The sequence below is a fragment of the Colobus angolensis genome, unplaced genomic scaffold (assembly GCF_000951035.1).
Source record: "Colobus angolensis palliatus isolate OR3802 unplaced genomic scaffold, Cang.pa_1.0 Scaffold245, whole genome shotgun sequence".
Lineage (NCBI taxonomy): Eukaryota > Metazoa > Chordata > Mammalia > Primates > Cercopithecidae > Colobus > Colobus angolensis.
Window position 1 is genome coordinate 3,392,578 of NW_012115655.1, and position 12,687 is coordinate 3,405,264.

The following is a 12,687-nucleotide window of genomic DNA, read 5'->3' on the forward strand; positions in this document are numbered from 1 at the left end:
CGCCCGCCCCAACCTTCTCCTGGACTGCAGCCCCTCCCCCTTCTCCTCCCACCCCCGCCTCCGTTGAGCGGGAAAGCAACTAAGCTGGGTGCAGTGATGTGTGTGTGTCTGCATATGTGTAATTTGGTGTGCAGGGGATGTGTGTGGCGTGCGTGTCTATGATTTGGAGTATGTGTGGTGCGTATGCGTGTGTGGTTGGTGTATGGTTAGGTGCGTTCATGGTACATGGTGGGTGGTATGCATGATGCAAGTGACTGGTAAGCTGTGTGTATACGTGTGTGTGTAAGATCAATGTTATAGCTGAGGTGGGGTGTGGGTGGTGTGCAGAATATGTGTATGTGTGTAGTTGGGCGTGCACGTGCTTGTGCACGTGGTGTGGGGGTGGATGTGCTTAGTAATACAGAGTATTTGGTGTGTGTATGGTATATGTGTGGCAGTGCATGCGTGTATCTGGCATGTCTAGTGTGTGCATCGTATATATGGATCAAATCGGGTGTATGTGGTACATAGGGGTGGGTGGGCACACAAACAGGACTCATTTTTGTGGAGGACTCTGCCTTTGTGTGTTAGTGCCTGCCCTGGCCAGCAGGTGTGACTGACCTTGTGGTGGCTGCGGCTTCCTCACCCAATTGGCTTGCACTCTTCCCTCCTGGGGACAAGTTGCTCCAAATAGATTTTCCATGCCAGGCTCTGCTGCTGAGAACCGACCCCAGGCTGGATTCAGTGAAGAGGAAACAAACCATTTGCTCCCAGGGTGCACTGCTGGGAATTAGTGTTCCCCTGCAACAAGGCCAGAATCCAGCCTTGAGCACAGGAAAGGAGGGAACACCCCCTTCCTTCTTTGCCAAACGTTTTTCACAGCACAGAAGAATGCTTGTTCAAGGAACAAGGCTTTCAGCACAAACACTGTGGGAACATGTTTATGCCCAGGTCCACTTTCTCCTTTATGCCTTTCCTGCTTTGCACTGACAAGAGACTCATCATGGTTTTGAAATAACCGAATTCATCCTCAAGCGCTGAAAATCCTTGCTGCCATAAGCAATCTTTCATAATTTTCCCTTTTATTTAACCTTGGCTTGAGAAGGGAAATGTAATTTGCATATATCTGACTCTAGTGAAATCTTCATTTATTAGGGATTGGGGAGAGACTCAATTTGGCAGCAAAAGTATTTTCCAGAAAGGTCTGAATCAAAATCACAAACTGTAGTTCTCCCACTAACCTAACATTGAAACAGTTGCAAACATGAAGCGTCATCTCATCAGCTTCCACCCCAGCTGCTCCCCCCGTCAAAAAATCCTAAAGGAATACATCTCTGGCATAAAATCTATGCACCCCTGCTGTTAACTTCACAGTCTGACCTACCTCAGAATAACATAAGTAAAAGGCAGAGAAATCTTAATCAAAGAAATCCATACTCAATTATTACGGCAGCAAGCCAACCAACAGTTTTTCAAACAAAGAGTACTTTCCATCTGTTCTACCCTATTTTTGTCTTTCTCCAAACTATAACTCACTCTAATACTGCCCGTATCATAGAAGGGCTTATGACAGCATCCTCTCTGTATTTCAGTAACGCATACTTGTATGGGATCCTTCCCCTGACTTTTACCCTAGGGTGAACCATGTGGTAAGATTCCACAATATATGAAATACACCATCTCAGCTAGTAAAAAATGAGCATGAGAAAGAATGCAATATAGCACTTCAGCTAGGAGGCAAGATAAATTATCCAAACACCTTATTTTAGGTTAGCTACATGATTTGAAGTTGAGAAGCCTTTACGTTTTCTGTACCATGAAACTCATTCCATCCCCTTGCCCTAAAGATATTATTGACTTCTACCGTCTGGTATGGAGCAGGAGGAGGTAATTGCTGTGACCTCTCAAATATATACACACAGCTTTACAGCTTTCAGGATGTGTTGTTGGGATATGATTTTTAAATTTTTTATTTTGAAACTTTCCAAAATATACAAACACAGAGAGATGAAGATAACCCCCCCCCCATGTACCCATCACCCCGTTTCAACTATTATGAACTCATTTAGAAAACCTTGTTCATCTACAGCGCCACCCACTCCAGGCCCCCAGCCTGTCCACTGGATCATTTTGAAGCAAATCTCAAACATCAAATCGTTTCATCCATAAATATTTTGGTGTATATCTCTAAAGGAAATTTTAAAACCTCTAACCATAATTATTGCATAATAGCATACAATTTGATCATAAATATGAACTTGTCCTGTAGCTGCTGACCACCTCTCCAGCTCCCCTTTAAGAATGCTACTCCTGGCCAGGCACAGTGGCTCACGTCTGTAATCCCAACACTTTGGGAGGCCAAGGCAGGTGGATCACTTGAGGTCAGGAGTTCGAGACCAGCCTGGCCAACATGGTGAAACCCCATCTCTACTAAAAATACAAAAATTAGCCAGGCATGGTGGCGTGCACCTGTAATCCTGGCTACTCAGGAGGCTGAGGCAGGAGAATCACTTAAGCCCGGAAGGCAGAGGTTGCAGTGAGTCGAGATCTCACCACTGCACTCCACCCTAGGCCACGGAGTGAGACTCCATCTCAAAAAAAAAAGAAAGAATGCTACTCCCTGCCGGGCACAGTGGTTCATGCCTGTAATCCCAACACTTTGGGAGGCCAAGGCAGGCAGACCACCTAAGGTCAGGATTTCAAGACCAGCCAATATGGCAAAAACCCGTCTCTACTAAAAATACAAAAATTCCCCGGGTGTGGTAGTGCGCACCTGTAATCCCAGCCACTCAGGAGGCTGAAGCAGGAGAACCACTTGAACCCGGAGGGCAGAGGTTTCAGTGAGCTGAGATTGCACCACTGCACTCCAGCCTGGACAACAGAGCAAAGCTCCATCTCAGGAAAAAAAAAAAAAGAATGCTACTCCCTCTGCCTGGAATTTTCCCCTGTCCCTGGCTCTTACTTCCCCGTCTACCTCTTCAGCTTAAGTGCCACTTTCTCTGACTAGTCCAGACTGAGCTATACACGCTCTCCATTCAGGTCACTTATCCCAATTTTAAACAAAAATTAAAAAAGGAATTCTTCAATTAATATCTTTCCCTATCTCCCTTCCCCGACACAAACTGTACACTCTTTGAGGCCAGGAACATTTCCGCCTTGTTTTCAATATTTAGCACAGAGAGTAAGTAATTATTAAAATAGTGAAAATAATTTCATCTCAGGTTCTAAAGGGCTGGAAAAGATTCATCTTTGGTAAATTGTTTGCAAGTGTGTATAAATAATTCATATAATTACTCTTCATATAACTGTACCCTTGGATAGTCGCCTCCGATGCTGACTGTGAGCTTAGCTGTGTGTATTGGTTATCTATTGCGCTGTAACAAATTACTCCCAAATTCAAACAACACATAGTCTCTGTGAGTCAGGAACCCAGATGTAACTTCAGTAGGTCCTCGGCTTCTAAGTCTCTCACAAAGCTGCAATGAAGATATGGGCCAAAGCTTCTTTCTCTTCTAAAGGTTCAACCAGGGAAGGGTCTGCTTCCAATCTCATTCACTCACTGTATGTTAGCAAGATTCAGTTCCTTAGGGAACTGTTGTTTTTCACTGGTTGTTTGGATCTCCGTGGACCTCTCCATAGGACCGTTCATGCATGGCAGCTTGCTTTATCAGAACAAGTATGTCTTTAAGAAGAGTCAGAGAGAGCACCCCAATGCTTTATAACTTACTCTCAGAAGTGATATTCCATCAATTTTGTCATATTCTATTCATTAGAAGCAAGTTGCTAGGTCCAGCTCCATGCAAGGGGAGATTATATGAGGGCAGGAATGCCAGAAGGCAGGAATCACTGAGAGCCATTTCAGAAGCTGCCTGCTATACCATGTGACTTGCTTTAGCCAATCAAAAAATAGCAAAGATGGTAAAGATTTGCAAAGAGCATTCTCATTGGGATTTGCCCTTTCCTTCTGTGTTGGAACCCTGAGACCACCATGTGTACAAGTCTGAGCAAGCCTGCTGAAGGATAAAATGCTTTCTGAAAGAGAATGAGGTGCTCCAGTTGGCAAGCAGCCGATCCCAGCCAATGGTCTGTCAACCACTAGAACTATGAATGGGGCTATGGCAGATCATGTAGACCTACCAGCTGGTCACAGAAGCATGAGAGTCCAGCAGAGATCTGCTGAGCCAGTCCAGACCAGGACAACCACGATGATCACCCACACAATCACAAGCTCCATAAAATGGCCATTATTTTAGGCTGCTAGGTTCTGGGTGGTTTCTTACACAGCAAAAGCTAACTGGTACATCCACCAATCCTTTCATATTGTAGACAAAATACTTGAGGATTCAAGAGGCTAAGTGACTGCATGTCATGGTGCAGCAGGCATGGTAGGAAAATGGCATCAGAACAATACAAATAGTTCAAGTCTAAGCTCCGTCATTTTCTGGCTGGGAGACCTTGGCAAATCCCTTATGCCTTCTGGGCTTCAGTTTCTCTATCAACAAAAAAGAGCCCAGAACTTTCTCTAGCACATCTTTTAATGTTCAAAGTTAAGACTTGTCCACTTGGCTATAGAGCTGGGATTAGAATTATTTTGGTTCTGCTGTCATTTTTGAATACTCAAATATTCCCCCACTATTCTATTGCATCTATTGGTCTAACGCTAATATGAGTTATATATGTGCACACAAACCATTTGGAACACTTTGATAAATCGAGTCATTACAATTCAGTTACTTTTTGGTTGCTTGATTGAACTAAGCAACTAATTCCACCATAGTTATAAATAACCTGCTAGTAATTGGTCAATTTGTCATGTTAAAGCAATTAGAATGATGAAGTGGATGGAGAAGCTTCCAAATGAGGTGAAAGTAAATTAGGAGTCTTCTGTTGGGAGGGAGGATGCCTCTTCAGTGTTGCTGCCAGCAGAATTCAGACCTTCATCATCCCCTCAAAGGAAAAGAAAAGAGCAGCAGCTTTGGAATCAGACAGAGTGGAATTAAAGCTCAGGTCGACCACTTCCTAGCTGGGTGATTTGGGGCAAGTTATTCGGCCTTATCTCTTAAATGAGAATTGTAATTCCTACCTCATACACTTGCTGTGAACGTTAAATACAATAACACATTTGAAGAGCCAAACCCTATGTCTAGCACACTGCAGATGCTCAATAAAAACGAGTCCATCTCTTCCCAGCACCTTCAAATGCCTCCATGTCCGCAGACTCTCCTAGCTCCAATCCTTCCTTCATGAGGCTGGGAAGAGATCTCCCTAAAACATGAGTCTGATCACGTTATATTATACCTGGGCTTAAAATCCTTTGATGCTTCTCATTGCCTATTTGAAAAAATGAAGATCCTTCTTAGGATACACAAAGCCCTCCCAACTTCCCCACCTCTTCTTCCCTACGCCTCCGTACCTGGAAACTCCCTGGATTATTGTCTTGTTTCTAGATATGTAATATCCTCTCCTGCCTGCTTCGGTGCCTTCTCTCATCCTATTCTCTTTGCCTTGAGTTTCCTGGCCACCCCCTTTTACACATGTGGAATCCTGCCTTTCCTGCAAGTTCTAGCTCAAATGCTTCTTGAAACCTCTTCTTAATTCACTTTCTCCTCCATACTCCAGAACTCTGCACCTACCACTTGGTGCCTCAAGTAGCGAGGCAGGGGTGCACAGAAGATACTCAACAAATAGTTTTAAATGGATGCATTGAAAGATTTATGTCTGAAAATTCACAAATAGGATGGAATTTGAATTTCAAATTCCTATTTTGCAAACCTTAGACCCTAAGCACGAGGAGATTCCTTTGAAGTCTTTGAAATTAAAAAGAAGCCTAACTTAAACAACTGGCTTGTAATCTTCCTGAATATCTTAGCTCTGTAGGTGACCCAGGCTGAAATAACCACAAATTCAAAGCGGTATTTTATTTATTTATTTATGTATTCATTTAATTTTTTGAGATGGAGTCTCGCTCTGTTGCCCAGGCTAGAGTGAAGTGGCACGATCTCGGCTCACTGCAAACTCTGCCTCCTGGGTTCAAGCGATTCTCCTGCCTCGACCTCCTGAGTAGCCGGGATTACAGGCACCCGCCACCATGTCTGCCTAATTTTTGTATTTTTAGTAGAGATGGGGTTTCTCCATTTTGACCAGGCTGGTCTCGAACTCTTGACCTTGTGCTCTGCCCACCCTGGCCTCCCAAAATGCTGGGATTACAGGCATGAGCCACCACACCTGACCAAAGCAGTATTTTATAAATTGCGTGAATGACAGACCCGTAATAGAGAAATATTCATGGTTCCCCCTCTAACCTTTTGATATTGCATTACCAAGGCCAGCTTTCCCACAAAACATACCATTATGCCACCATCAAAGGCAAAATAGAAAGCCATACAACGCTGAGCCAGTCCAAAATTGCATTTCTTATATTTTTTAAGTGGTGGATTGTGGATCACCTTAATATTATTTTTTAAATTTGCCGTTATCTCCCTCAGCTGCTCGTTGAAAGGAACATGGCAGTTTTGTACCAATTTGTTTTATCAACTAGAGAAGTATTTTTATCTATGAAAATGTTTAGTGGAAAAACGAACCTCCAGAGTAGGTTTTGAACATGGAAAGGGAAGGCAAAAAGGCCAGTCTTTAACCTCCTAACAATCTGGCCCCTGGTGGGCCTCGGTAAACACCCTCAGTGTTCATGCTCATCGGGACCAGTAAGCAGAGAGCTTCTCTTGAGTGATGCGATGTGACACTAATAGGTGTAGGATCAGGTCGATTTTGTGCTCCACACTACACAACCCGTTTTTTATACTTCGACAGTCCGCACCTACTTCGGGAAGCAATGGATCTCTCATCAATTTGAAACAAGAACACTCTTGCTTCTTTTAATGGTAGGATAACACACACATTCTACCATTTTCATTTTTTAAAAAATCTTTTCTCTTGATGATTAGCAATTAAAATAGTTCAGCTTTATCTCATTTCAGGAAGCAGCTAGAGGCTAAAATGACAGTGGAGAACAATCTGGAGTACAATGACTGACTCATGGATTATAAATGAGGCAGCTGAGCTTCCATGTGCAAACCGTGAAGATACGAGGCTGCGGTCAGCCCTCCAAGCACACCCAGGGCCCCATGCACTCAGAGAGCATCTTGCTCACAATGCTGGGCTCATTCATCCACTCCACAAATAGCTAGTGAGTGTCTTCTATGTGCCAGGCGCTGGGCTGGATGCTAGAGAAAATTTCAAGGGAAGACATAAACGAACCATAGGAATATAAAAGGTAACTGCTTTGATTAAGGGGTTTAAACAAAGCACTATAGGAGAATGAGGGAGAAACATGTCTGCCTGGAGCCATCTAAAAACATTTCGTAGGAAGGATGCGTCGGCACTGGTGACGCAGACAAGCTGGGGTGGGTTACAATGAAAGGAAGGCAAGAAAGGCAAAGGCTGCTCCGTGGATCTGTCTTGCCTGGAAGTCACGTGGGAGCAGTCAAACAAGAGGCAGAACTGTTTGATCTGCAGGGGCCAGATCATGGAAAGCCTGGTAAAGTTTAGACTGAGTCCTCTAAACCCATAGTTTTTGTATATCTTTCAGCTGGGCGCACTTTGTTCAATTAAAAAACTCATCAGAAAACATAAATGAAACATCTGTAAAGTCCAGCTGCTCTAGCTGAGGCTGTCGCATATTGCTGGGGTAAGGCTGGAACCCCGTTTGTTTGTAACCCCACAACACCAGAGCGAAACCACTGCTCCAGGAGGTGGGAAGTTGCGATGGACAACCTCTAAGATGGCTCCCACGATTTCCTTGTGTTAATTCTCTCCCCTGGAGTATGGACTGGACTTAACAATCCTAAAAGTAGTGATGGGAGTTGTTTCCAAAATTAATTGACAAGGAAAGTCACTTCTTTCGTGTTGGTCTCTCTCAGGGACTTCACTCTAGGGGAAGCCAGATGCCATGTTGTGGGTGGCCCTAGGGAAAGGCCCACATGGCAAGGCCCTGACATCTCTGGCCAACAGCCAGTGAGGAGCCAAGCCCTGACAACCACCATGTGAGTGAGCTTAGAAGCAAATCCCTCCAGTAGAGCCTGAGATGAAACCACAGCCCTGGCCAACCCCTTGATTGCGCTCTTGTAAGAGACCTGGCCAGCGCAGCTGCACCTGTATTCCTGACACACAGAAAATGTAAGATCAGATCATAAATATTTCTTGTTTTAACTTATTAAGCTGTGGAGCAATTCGTTCTGCCACAATAAATAACAAATACAGGACCCACTGAAGAATGCTGAGCACAGAGTGAAGGGATCAAATGTGCATTTTAAATGCTGACTCAGGAAAGACCCAGGAGAATAAATTGAATAGAACAAGACCAGAGATAAGGCAACTGCTAGTCCAAGAGGGAGACGAACAGGGCTGAATGGTGGGGGTAGGAAGGAGGGGAGAAGAATGGTAGACATCCTAGGAAGGTAAAATCAATAAGGCTTGGGATTGTTTCTGGGGAGGGGAGGAGTTTCAAGGACAATGCCAGTCATTACCTAGGGAACAAGGACGGAGGAACATATTTGGAGGGAAAGAAAAAAATGTTCAATTTGGGATGTGTGGAGATCATAGTGGCTGTGAGTCACTCATATGAAGCATGTAAATATGCAAATAGTCAATACGCAGTTCAAAGCAATCTGAAAGAGGAGACTCTGTGTAAGAAGTTGCCCTTATACATTCAGGGCGCTTCACTCACAGAGGCTGCAAACTCCAATGCCTCTGTGCCAAGAAAATAACATAAAGGAGTGAAGAGTCCTGGGTATAAGTCCTGGGTGAAGATCCTGTATTTGGGAGCAGTAGGGACTGTGTTGAATTGCAGAGTGCCTGCCTTCCTTAGAGGCACCAAAGCCAAACATGTTTGAAACTCTGTGCTGTGTGCGACGCTGAATTCAGTTTCAAAAGAAGCTGGCTTGAGTGGCACTCCTTAGGGAAGTGTCACAGCAGAATGAAAAGGACGAGAGTTTTGGAGTCAAGACAGCACTGAGTTCTAATCTTACCTCTGCCACGTGCTAGCTGGTATCCCTGGACGAGTTAATTATGCTGTCTGAGCCAGCATTTCTTTAGCTGTGTAAGAGACTAATAATACTAGCTTTAGGAAAGTTGTTGTGATTAAATGAGATAGTGCTTGTGAAGTACCAAGTACAGTCCTGGCACCAAAGAGGTGCTTGAGAAGTGGTAGCTGACATTCTGATAGTAATATAATAATGGCCATCATCTCCCCTGAAGGAGGTGGGACTCCAGCACACAGCGAATGTCCTCGCCAGTCTATTCAGAGAGAAGAGTCATCCTGGAACAGCCGTGCTGGGACTCTCAGAACTCAGTGTCGGCGAGGGGTGTGTGGATCTGTCTTTTGGTTGTGATACTTCAAGTGATGAAAAGTTTAATGTCAGGAGGCACATGGTACAACAGAAGACTCCAAGAACAGAAGTCACAGTACATCCAGGACTCCAGAAAGTGGAGCTGGATCCAAGGCAGCCTGAACTGGCAGCAGCAGAAGTTAATGCAGCTTCACTGGTGTGATCCAGAATATGTGATTTTGCTGTTACCCGCGGGTAAGTGTTCCATATCACCAACACCTCTATTCTTCCTATTTTGTCTACCTTGTAGCTTCTATTTACACATAGTATCAGTCTGTTTCCTTCTACTTTGACTTCATCTAATCCCAACTCCATCTTATTCTTTTCACTGTAAATCCTTTCCAATTCAGCTCTTGATATGACCTGCATTTTCCTCTTCCCTCCCAGATTAAATGCCTGAGAGTTAGAATTCGTTTCAACCCCTATCTTAGCAGTCATCCGCAGCTGAAAGAAGAGAAGGCACGTCACGTGGTGTCAATAAAGGCCACCTAAACTGCTCCTTTAGCATGAGCTATGAGAGGATAATTTCCCGTAGAAGGGACTGTGGGCAAGGAGGCCCCATGATTGACATGCCTCAGATAGTACATATGTGTGTGTCCAGTGGAGGCTAGGAGGCTGGAAGTGGTAGGGCACATCAGAAATATGATACTCTTAGATCGGGCGCAGTGGCTTACGCCTGTAATCCCAGCACTTTGGGAGGCCAAGGCGGGCAGATCACCTGAGGTTGGGAGTTCGAGACTAGCCTGACCAACATGGAGAAACCCATCTCTACTAAAAATACAAAATTAGCCAGGCGTGGTGGTGCATGCCTGTAATCCCAGCTACTCAGGAGGCTGAGCCAGGAGAATAGCTTGAACCCGGGAGGCAGAGGTTGTGGTGAGCCGAGATCGCACCATTGCGCTCCAGCCTGGGAAGCAAGAGCGAAACTCCATCTCAAAAAAAGAAAAGAAATATCATATTCTTATTTATTTATTTATTTATTTATATATATTGAGACGGAGTCTTTCTCTGTTACCCAGGCTGGAATGTAGTGGCGAGATCTCGGCTCACTGCAATCTCTTCCTCCTGGGTTCAAGCGATTCTCTTGCCTCAGCCTTCTGAGTAGCTAGGATTACAGGCGTGCCTGGCTAATTTTTTTGTAATTTTAGTACAGACCGGGTTTCACCATATTGGCCAGGCTGATCTTGAACTCCTGACCTCAGGTGATCCGCCCACCTCAGCCTCCCAAAATGCTGGGACTACAGATGTGAGCCACTGCACCTGGCCTTATTTTAAACGTCAGTATGAAATTGTTGCAGGAGGCCGGGCGCGGTGGCTCAAGCCTGTAATCCCAGGACTTTGGGAGTCCGAGACGGGCGGATCACGAGGTCAGGAGATCGAGACCATCCTGGCTAACATGGTGAAACCCCGTCTCTACTAAAAAATACAAAAAACTAGCCGGGCGTGGCGGTGGGCGCCTGTAGTCCCAGCTACTCCGGAGGCTGAGGCAGGAGAATGGCGTAAACCTGGGAGGCGGAGCTTGCAGTGAGCTGAGATCCGGCCACTGCACTCCAGCCCTGGCGACAGAGCGAGACTCCGTCTCAAAAAAAAAAAAAAAAAATTGTTGCAGGAAGATGACACGTAACCAGTACAAAACCAGAAGCTTCCTCCAAAAGTCCCTCTCCCTTTTCCTGACATTCAGGTACAAAGAACCATCAAAGCAATTAGCTTCAACGGTAATGTCAATGATGTCAGTGGTGCTAGGCTCTTTATACAGCTATCTGGAAAACGAACCCCTTTCCTGCCCTGGCTTCAAAACCCAAGGATAAGGCTTGCTCTCTTTCTCTGCTGCTCACACCTACTCGGCCTGGGTGTATACCTGTGTAGGATTTGGGTGCACTGTTTTTACCCTAGTTCAGAACAAAGCTAGTTCACCTGGGGTGAAATGAGGGTGGAGCCAAGGCTGCTTCTCCCTCCCTTGCCGCTGGCTTCCCCCAGGGAGCTGCTGTCGGGGAGAGTTTTATCTCCGCTTCCCGGCTTCCCGGAGGGAGAGAGCGGAGCCCCAGTAACAGCTGTTGTGATTTCCAGGAGGCACAGGGCTGGGGACTCCCCGCCCTCCTCACATCTCCCATGGGTATCCAAATGCGTATGTTCCTTCCTGAAGCTGAAGGTGTAAATAGCTGTGAAACTGACAAGAGAGATTTGTGGATTCGTAGAGTAACACGACTGGTTAAGTAAAATGTCCCTTTTATTATTCAGGAAAGTGGAATTACAGAAAGGGGATAGGGTTACCTGCTCAAGGTCATAAAACCACTCATCGCACCATCTATTCGTGGTGGAGAATGAAAGAGTCCATATTTAGTGATTCCGAAGCCACACTGCTCTGCTTGCTCCCTTAGTGGTATGAAGGGAAATTGGCTGATGCTTGTACACATTTTAAATCTTGATGATTGCTTTTCACTCCCTGCCCATTGTTGGTCATGAGGGTGATATTTTGAGGCTATGCTGTTATAGGCAAGGATCCAGCAACACCCTAGCCCTGCTTGCCACACCCCTCTCCCCTTCCCATTAAACCCCCGCAGGAAGCTAAGCATAATAAATGATTGTAGATTGTGAAACAGGTACTTTTTCTTTCTTTCTTTCTTTTTTTTTTTTGAGACAGAGTCTCACTCTGTCACCCAGGCTGGAGTGAAATGGCACAGTCTTGGCTCACTGCAACCTCTGCCTCCTGGGTTCAAGTGATTCTCCTGCCTCAATCTCCCAGGTAGCTGGGATTACAGGCATGCACCACCACGCCCAGCTAATTTTTTTTTATTTTTATTTTTTTGTATTTTCAGTAGAGACAGGGTCTCACCATTCTGAGAACTCCTGACTTCAGGTCATCCGCCCGCCTTGAACTCCCAAAGTGCTGGGATTACAGGCATGAGCCACCACGCCTGGACGAAACAGGTACTTCTTTATTAAGACGATCCGAGCACCCATACCCCAATGTAGAGCTCTCTGGTGAGAGAGATGGGGGCCTCCTACCTCTCGGGATCTTCCTGCTGTCTGACCATATGCAAAGAGGAGGAAGTCTAAGAAACAGGGGAACTGTGTGACCAGGATTGCATAGCAGGCCTTGGCTTATTTGTTCACCTAAATGCATGTTAGGGGGAAAGCAGAAGAGAGAATGAATTAGGCCTGATCCACCTAGAAATGATATAGGAAGCACAAGAAAGAAGCATATAGGGCCAAGTGCAGTAGCTCACAACTGTAACTCCAGTACTTTGGTAGGCTGAGGCAGGAGTATTGCTTGAGTCCAAGAGTTTGAGACCAGCCTGGGCAACATAGGGAGATCCTATCTCTA